Source organism: Carassius gibelio, chromosome B5 (assembly GCF_023724105.1).
Source record: "Carassius gibelio isolate Cgi1373 ecotype wild population from Czech Republic chromosome B5, carGib1.2-hapl.c, whole genome shotgun sequence".
Classification (NCBI taxonomy): Eukaryota; Metazoa; Chordata; class Actinopteri; order Cypriniformes; family Cyprinidae; genus Carassius; species Carassius gibelio.
In genome coordinates this window covers 13,377,694-13,386,130 of record NC_068400.1, presented here as the reverse complement: position 1 = coordinate 13,386,130, position 8,437 = coordinate 13,377,694, and the positions used below count along the sequence as shown (strand labels likewise).

General features: G+C 36.8%; 1 long non-coding RNA gene across 2 annotated transcripts; it reads left to right on the top strand.

The window, feature by feature from the left end:
* Positions 1-5,223: 5,223 nt before the first annotated feature.
* On the top strand, positions 5,224-7,486 carry LOC127957118 (uncharacterized). 2 transcript variants are annotated; one of them, XR_008153711.1, is made up of 4 exons: positions 5,224-5,445; positions 6,060-6,221; positions 6,346-6,444; positions 6,738-7,486. It is a non-coding gene; the product is annotated as an uncharacterized LOC127957118 (long non-coding RNA). The 2 variants fall into 2 exon arrangements; XR_008153710.1 differs by having other exon boundaries at positions 6,060-6,444.
* Positions 7,487-8,437: the final 951 nt, after the last annotated feature.

The window sequence follows — 8,437 nt, the reverse complement described above, 5'->3', positions numbered from 1 at the left end:
CAAGGCTGCATCTCATTGCTAGTTTTACTTGATCTTAGTGCTGCGTTCGACACCATAGATCATGACATCCTCATAGATAGATTACAAACCTATACAGGTATTGAAGGGCAGGCTCTAAGATAGTTTAGATCCTACCTGTCCGATCGCTACCATTTTGTTTATTTAAATGGGGTGTTTATCATCTCATTTATCATCAGTAAAATATGGAGTGCCACAAGGATCCGTCCTAGGTCACCTTCTATTTCCAATATACATGTTGCCCCTTGGTAATATTATTAGAAAATATGGGATTAGTTTCCACTGTTATGCTGATGATACTCAGACCAGATGAAACTTCTCAATTATCTAAGCTAACAGAGTGTGTTAAAAATGTAAAAGATTGGATGACCAATAATTTTCTCCTATTAAATTCGGATAAGACAGAGATATTAATTATTGGACCAAAAAAAACAGTACATAGAATCTAGTAGATTACAATCTGCAACTAGACGGATGTACTGTTACTACTTCTACAGTCAAAAATCTGGGTGTTATATTAGACAGCAACTTGTCTTTTGAAAATCATATTTCCCATGTTACAAAAACTGCATTCTTCCATCTTAGAAACATTGCCAAGCTACGAAACATGTTATCTGTTTCTGATGCAGAAAAGCTAGTTCATGCATTCATGACCTCTAGACTGGACTATTGTAATGCACTTCTAGGTGGTTGTCCTGCTTCTTCAATAAACAAGCTACAGGTCGTCCAAAATGCAGTGGCTAGAGTCCTTACCAGGTCAAGAAGATATGATCATATTACCACAATTTTACAGTCTCTGCACTGGCTACCTATTAAGTTCCATATCAGTTACAAATTATCATTACTTACCTATAAGGCCCTAAATGGTTTAGCTCCTGCGTACCTAACAAGCCTTCACACTACAATCCATCACGCTCCCTAAGGTCACAAAACACTGGACTTTTGGTAGTTCCTAGGATAGCAAAAACCACTAAGACTTCTTCACACAGGGCCATGTAGTTTTGGATTTTGTTTTCCCTTAATAATAAAAACCTTCATTTAAAGACAGCATGTTGTGTTTACTTTTATGTTAGTTACCTTTGACTAATATTTAAATTTGTTTGATGATCTGAAACATTAAAGTGTGACAAACATGCAAAAAAATAAATCCGGAAGGGGTCCAACACTTTTTCACACCACTGTAGTTTAGAGACCCTAAAATAAAGCGTTACCCAATAATATTTTTAACTTTTATTATTTTTAAAAAACACTTAGCTGACACATACCAGCATTACTGGAGTCTCCCGCAGCTCCAGCAAGAGCCTCATCATCAGAATCACTTTCTTCAGGATCAGCGTCATCAGAATCTGTCATGTTGATCTCATCTTCAGTGAAAAATAAAACTCAGAACATGAAAAACATCTGCATTCAGAAGTCAAACACAATCACACACCATTTATAAACCATTCCTAAAGACACTACATTCTACAGTGAACACAAGACATATTTCAGAGAAGAGTTGCCTTAAACATTCCTGTGAGTTTAAAAGACCCGCTGTGCTACGCATGCTAGGATGGACGTACCTTCAATCTCAATGTTCTCCTAAAACATACATGTGATACTTTAAGAGCTACACTGTCTTTCAATAATAACTTAATGTATTTTAATGACAGGGAAGTTGTGGTCATTTAGTTAATAAGATCATTTAAAATCATAAAAGAACATTTACGTTACAGACCTTAAAAGGTACTGGTCAATATATTACTACAAATCTGTATTTAGAGCAGGGGTGTCCAGACTCTGTCCTGGAGGGCCGGTGTCCTGCAGAGTTTAGCTCCAACCCCAGACACACCTGAAGCAGATAATACTAGAAACCTCCAGGCAGGTGTGTGTAGACAAGCTGGAGCTAAACTCTGCGGGACACTAGCCCTCCAGGACCAAGTCTGGACACTCCTGATTCAGACATCGACTAATATTACTGAAATTGAAAACACGTCATTAAATTACATACATTTGGTAACAGCTAAGTATATCACAGCCCATGAAGACATCAGACTTCAGAGCATTCACTGTTGCACTGAAATAACAGTTCATCTGAAACATGTGAATACCTCCTTAACTCCTTCAGCGGGGACAAAAAAGCTCTGCTCCTCATTCAACACATGCTCTTTGACAGGTGACATCTGAAAACAATGAAAAAAGCAAGGCTCATGTAGAGACGATTTCTTACAACATCAATCTAACATTTCATAAAATATGCGATGCACATTTTATTACCTACTCAACACAGTCCTGATCATCCAATAGTAACCGGTCCTTCTTCAGAGTCACCTGAAATTAAGGAAACAGAAATAAAAAAAATAAACATTCTACTGCAGACAAAGGATTCAGGGACTGTACAAATTGATAATGCACATATACTGGAGTCCATAAACACTGACTGATCACTGACACATGAAATCAAAAAATCAAATTTAAATTAAAATCAATCAATCAATCAGTCGCAGAACCTTCTCTACGTCTGTGTCTTCTGACTGGGACAGAGTATTGACTTCAAGAGTGGACGGTTCAACCACAATATAGAAAAGAACATCAAATTAGATATCTGTGACAATAAATGAGTGCATAAAATACTGATTTAAAACATTAAATTATTTTATAATCTTGCTTCTATCAATGTAATTTACAAGATTACAATATTTCAAACCAATATTTAAATTTTCAAGTGTTACCCAAGTTAATGTTCATGACTTTGTAAGTATTACATTACATGCATGTATACTGAAGTATGTCAGGTTGTGTGTATGTGTTTACACCTGTGTTACGAGGACCCTGTTCTATGAGGGCCATCATAAGAACATGGTCTTGACTTGACTGAAGAGTCTCAGTGTGTTATTAGTTTGAAAAAAGTCTGGTCTATTTGTAACCTTGTTATTACCGGGACATTGGTAACTAGACAAATGTGGACAGCTTATTTCAAGCATTTCTGTGTATGAGAAAAACTGGTGATTTGAGACACAGTGTCTGTGTTAGTTATACAGCATGAAACCAAGACTCACTTTTAACATCCACAATAATGCAGCAAACAATGTCTCTTAGAAACACATGTGGACAACGTAATCTGTTCTACTCTTTTAAGGACTAGCACAATTATTTCAAGAACTTCTTGGATACCTTTATAGCTGCTGTGCCCTGTTCAGAGTTCTTTAGGTTCTTTAGACACTGATTCTACTCAGTTATCATTTGAAAATACTGAAAGTTTTGAATAAATAATATGCAATCTTGGAGAATGTTATTTAAATAAAAAAGCCAAAATAATAATAATAATAATAATAATAATGATGATGATGATGATGATGATGACACAAATATGATAAAACTGCAGAATACAGTAGTATAATGCCTGACAGTAAATTTCAAACAAGGGGAACGACTTTTTACCAACTTATATTACAATATACTTAATCTAAAGGTAACAATTAGACATTTTGAATATCACATGGCCACAATGAGATGTGAATGATCCATATTTAGCCTAATATTTCACATTCACACAGCCCAATGTCATGGTGATAACTAGGGTCTTCAAATACCAGGCTTTTGTCAAACAAACGCCACACTGAAGGTGTTTCTCAATGTCAAGGATACTTCCTTAGCAGGACTGGTCCTTCCAAGTCACTTCCTTCAGAGGCTAGGTGAGGCTCCTCTTTAGCATTCGGAGAACACGTAAATGGAACAGGCTAGCAAATGCACGTCATTGCGTCAGTGAAAAGGTCAGTTTGAAGAACGCTGTGGTATAATGGTATAATATTAACGTTAAATTACTTTGGACAACTTAACTAGTTATTTATAAAAGAAATGCCGGTGACGCAACCAAGCTAACAATTGTTAAATGACAGGTCCGGTTCAGTTAGCCATCAATAACGTAATTTGTATTTGTATAAATTACAATCTTAATATGGTAGTAATTTGTACTGGCAAACTTTACTTATATATTTACTACAGTTATAACAAATGTTTGGTAACGTAAATAAAAACCGTTAACACTCCGACTCTAGGATTGTGGGTGATTTGAGAGCGCGAAGGCTACACATATGCATCCTTTCCTGTGTATGGGATATTTTTCGAACGAAGGACTCAGTCCTTGGTTGAAATTCCGAGGATCCTCGACATTGGAACAGTCCTTCGACGGATGTCGATGACGTAGCATCCTCGAAATTCTGGCTTCCGAGGATCCTTCCTTGACATTGAGAAACGCCTTGAGATTCTCATATGTTCTTATGATGGTCCTCATAAAACAGGGTCCTCGTAACACGGGTGTAAACACACACACAAGACCATGTTCTCATGATGGTCCTCATAAAACAGGGTCCTCGTAACACAGGTGTAAACACACACACAAGACCATGTTCTTATGATGGTCCTCATAAAACAGGGTCCTCGTAACACAGGTGTAAACATAGTCTTGATGTCACATTGTGTGTATGTTTACACCTGTGTTACGAGGACCCTGTTTTATGAGGACCATCATAAGAACATAGTCTTGATGTCACATTGTGTGTATGTTCTTATGATGGTCCTCATAAAACAGGGTCCTCGTAACACGGGTGTAAACGAGACACTTTAAAACAACAGAGAGGTGAAACCATCACAGAGAACCACACGTCATCAACCAGAGACAGATTTAGTACACGAGACATTTTAAAGGCATAGGAAGAAAATCCTGTCATCATTTACAAACCATCAAATGGTTAGTAATGTCTTATTTTGCCCAACAAAAGATATACAGGACTGAGACAACTTAATGGTGACTATATGATGACAAAATAAATCAACTCACCTTTAAGATCAGTGATGAACCTGCCCTTGAGCCCATTCTGGTCTTTCTGTTGAAGTGAACACTGTATGGCCTCAGCTTTCTCCTTCGCCTCGCACCTTCAGCCATCCTCTGTGTCTGCTTTAATAACAATAAGAACTGTTGGCCTCCATCTGACAATATTACGTTTGTTTGTTTTCAACTTAATATGCAAACGAATAATGACAGTTCTACTGAACAGAATATATGTGTAATATGATGTATTCTGTATATCTGTATTCTACAAAGCACTATACAAATAAAGGTGATTTTACTTATTATATACAGTAAGTATTGGGAAGTGAAAAGAGCACATCTCTGTGTTTATTAATTAAACCAAGCTGAACAGTAATAATATTAAACATAACTGCCCAGCAGGGGTTCAGATAAAAAATCGGCAGCTGGCAGCAGGAAGTGGCTGCCATTGACAGCCGGAAGGCAGTAACTGACAGCCGGAAGGCAGTAACTGTCAGCCGGATGGTAGGCGGGACCTGCCGATCGGTGGGAGCCAATCAGTATCGACCAACGTGGGCGCAACCAATCAGATATAACTGCACCCAAACGCTTCAGTAATGGTTGCGATTGATCAAACGGTAAGTTCAGAAATTGGTCATCGGAGTAATTAATGTTTTTTTGCGTTGTAAGTTTGATTTTAATTGTTGTCTTGGTGAACGACTTGGTGCCTACTTTGGTTTAATTGTTCAATGAAATCTAATTAGTGGTAGCAACGTTGTTTGTGTACCTTGTTTGGGGCCTACCGTTTGACGTACCATTAAATTTTAACGTTTGTTAGCGTGTTAACAGTCTATTGAATAATATAAAAGAATGTTGTTTGACTGGAATGATAGAAGATAAATGTGCAACACTAACCATATATTTTTGCATGTTAAGTCTTTCAGGAGATTGTGTGATATACATTAACTTAAGAGTTCTTAAAAGAAGGATCCCTTTTTTTTTACACTATTGAGGTGTGTTTTCTCTAATACTATGCATGTGCAGAACTGTTCTGTGTACCAGTTGAAGTTGTAAGCATGTGAATGCAAAACAATTTTTTTTTTTTTACTATAATTTTTTACATTGAAGTAGCTTTTGTAAACATGCATTTAGAAAAAAAAAAAAAAAAAAAAAACATTACTGATGTGCATCTTGAGACAAAACCATGGCACTGACACCTTTTTTTTTTTTATTTTTTTGTAATACCCAATAGTTGCCAGATGCTGTCCTGTTGGAAATTCTTCTTTACGTGATCCTGGAGGAGGGGTGATGCTACATTACTAAGTCCGTCTTTGGTTTGTTCCAAATTCAGAAGTCTGTTGTACTGTATACAGACTCTTTTCGAAAGAGGGCACAATCCAGCTGGCTTGACTGAGTATTTTCTTTTACATATTTGATTAGAAGTTTAAAAAGGTGCCATAACATTACATTTCTCAGTTGCCATGTCTGAATGTTTATCTTTGTAATAATGCTGTTTTCATACTCATCTCAATATACAGGTGGAACAAAATGGAGAACAAGTCTGAGCCATGTCAGGAATTCAACAAAATGTACACCCTGCAGACACTGCGACGAGGTTTACATCAACTGCTTACCAGGTGTGCAAATTATGCATGAAAATGTAATCACTGCTCTGTACATGATGACAAGATGCAATGGGAATAATCATTAATATGGCTGTGCATGCATGTCTACTGTTAATAAAGCAATTTAGGTATTAATGTCACCATTTTCTTATGAATAATAAAATGCAGCAGCTAGAGTTCTTCCTAGAATCAGGAAGTATGACCGGATTAGCCCAGTTCTGTAAACCCTGTACTGGCTCCCTATCAAACATCGTATAGATATTAACATCTTCAATTATATTAATCTGTTTCTTTTTTATTCGGAGGTCACTGCAGTCACGCGGATCGAGTACGTATCCAGACCAGATGGTGGATCGCACCTAGAAAGGACCTCTACAGCCCTGAAAGACAGCGGAGACCAGGACAACTAGAGCCCCGGATACAGATCCCCTGTAAAGACCTTGTTTTTACTCCATTTTTGTCACCGGTGGAGTTTTGGTTCCTTGTCGCCTCTGGCTTGCTTCGTTGTGGTCACTTCATTTACAGCGATCTCATTGACATGATTGCAAATGATTCCACAGATACTATTTAAACTGAACCGAGCTGAAGGATGACTTCACTGAATTCAATGATAAACTGACTTTTAAACTGAGTTTACTAATGTCCTTCTGCATTATTGACTGACACACTATTTTCCTATTTAATACTGTAAAGTTGCTTTGCTTTGATCTGTATTATTAAAAGCACTATATAAATAAATGATGCTTGACTTGACCATGTTGCAAGAGGAAAATGAGGAGAGATGCACATCCACCCTGGGTTTTACAGTGATTGGTGCAAGATGCTGGAGAAGTAACTCCATCAGAACTCATCAGTTCTGATCTAAGAGTCTTGAAAATACCTCCGGATTGTTGTTAGTGATTCTGATTGATATTTTAGTCTGCTTGCTTACTGAATATATTTTATACTGTTTACATTGTAAAGCACTGACTTTGACAACTTACTAACCCAGTTACAAATTTAAAAGCTACTTTATACTATATATATATATATATATATATAGTTGTTTCTTGAAATACTACAAATATAACCGCAAATTATGATTTTAAATAAAGGTCTCTGAGACTTATCTCTTTTCAGTCATTTGTGTATATAGCCTATAATAAATATACAACATACACCCAGTAAGTGCCACTCTTGTATATAAATAAATATAAATACAAATTGTTTTGTTTCACACAAACAATGACACATGCATGCATAAACATTCAGCTGGAAATTAACGTTTAGCAAAATGATCTTATTTCTTTGTTTATATTTGATCAATATTTTAAATCAAATAATATACAATATTTACCTTTATACTTATTTAAAAAAGTATTAAACATAATCACAAGCGTATATAATTATTTATTTGTCTTGTTGCCGCCGGCAGCCTCCTCCAATTTCCGGGTATTAGCGACAGCTGCCATCCGGTTTTATTGGCAGCCACTTCCTGCTGCCAGTGACAGCCACTTCCTGCTGACAGCTGCCGATTTTTCGCTGAACCCCCTCTCCCTCCCCTTCACAGACTGTAGCCATGACAACAGATTATTATGATGGCTAGACTGTTCTATTACATTTACAGTTATACTGTGAACGAAAAGAAGTTAAACTGACAAGCATTGTTGATTCTTGTTTGATGTTACTCTTAATAGAGGACACTTAGTGTAAACACGCTAGCGCCATTAGCATCACGCGCTAGCTGCTTTCTAAAGAGCACTGAAGACACTCACGAACAAGCCAAACTGAGCCACAAACTCTCAGAGAAACGATTTAACAGCAGTATTACTCACCTTTCATATAATAGTTGTCTCCAACAGCTTCACACCGCAGATGTCTTCACTTCAGGTGCACAGATTGCGTCCGGTCCAAACAGGAAGTTACAAACCGACACCCTTGCCTCGCTGATTAGAGCACGAGTATACGGGATTTATAATAATAATAATAATAATAACAATAATAATAATAATAATAATATATTTAA